Source organism: Hipposideros armiger, unplaced genomic scaffold, assembly GCF_001890085.2.
Source record: "Hipposideros armiger isolate ML-2016 unplaced genomic scaffold, ASM189008v1 scaffold_376, whole genome shotgun sequence".
Taxonomy (NCBI): domain Eukaryota; kingdom Metazoa; phylum Chordata; class Mammalia; order Chiroptera; family Hipposideridae; genus Hipposideros; species Hipposideros armiger.
Genome location: NW_017731726.1, coordinates 1 through 1,288, shown reverse-complemented (window position 1 = coordinate 1,288; position 1,288 = coordinate 1).

Here is a 1,288-nt window from a genome sequence, read left to right as displayed (position 1 = left end):
CTACTCCTCTGTCTTGTACTTTTCCCATGAAGAAATCAGCTGTAATTCCTAGCTTTGTTCTCCTATACACCTTTTTCTTTCTGTGTGCTTTTAGCATTTTCTCTTTTTCACTGTTTTTGGGTAATTTAAATATGATGAAACTTTGTGTATTTTTTTTTGTTGTTTTTGGTTTTTTTGTTTGTTTGTTTGTTTGTTTTTCCACATTTCTTATGCTAAGGGGTCATCAAGCTTCTTGGATCTAAGGGTTTCTTGGATTTATGAATTTATACCTTTCATCAAATTTGGAAAAATTTTGTCCATAATTTCATCAAGTATATTTTCTATCTTTCCTCTATCTCCTCCTATCATTCAGAAATTACAATTATGTGTATATTAAATACTAAAAGCTGTCCTACAGATAACTGATGCTCATCACTGATTGTTTCAGATCACTGATGTTCATCTTTTTCAAACTTTTTTCTCTGTTCCATTTTGGATAGTTCCTATTGCTATGTCTTTAGATTCACTAATCTTTTCTTCTGCAATATCTAATCTACTCTCAATGCAATCCAGTATATTTTTTGCTTCAGTTACTATAATTTTCATCTCTGGAAGTTCAATTGGAATTTTTTTAAAATTTTTCATGTCTTCAACATATTTTTCTCTTCCTTTTAGTATCTGTCATTCTAATCTCATCTGCCATTTCTGAGTCAATGTTGATTGATTAATTTTTCTTTTTATTTTAGATATTGTTCCACTTCTTTGCATGCCTGGAAATTTTTGAATGGATACTAGATATTATGAATTTTACTTTCTCAGGTGGTATATATTTGTATATTTCTATAAATATTCTTGAATTTGGTCTAGGAAATAAGTTATTTGGAAACAGTTTGTTGTTTTGAGGTTTTGCTTTTAAGCTTTGTTAGGTAGAACCAGACCAGTATGTAGTCTAAGTCTACTTATTTCATACTACGGATGCAAAATGATTGAGTTTTCATCCAGTGCCCCTTGAATTATGTAGTTTTTCACTCTGGGCCATGGAAACAGCCCTATTTTCTTCCTGTCTTTGCCCTGGGATGGTTTCCTCTCATCCATTTAGGTGGTTCTTTTCTGGGACTCAGGTAGTTTATTTACATGCCCGTGTTGATCAGTATTGCTGGAGGCTTGAGGAGGAAGTCCTGAAGATCTCTGCAATCTTCTCTCAGTGCAGCTCTCACTTCTGTGATTCTGTGCTCTGTGAACTCAAACTGCCTTGGCATCCCTCATCTTCCAGTGCCCTCTACTCAACTCATGGAAATCCTCAGGCTTC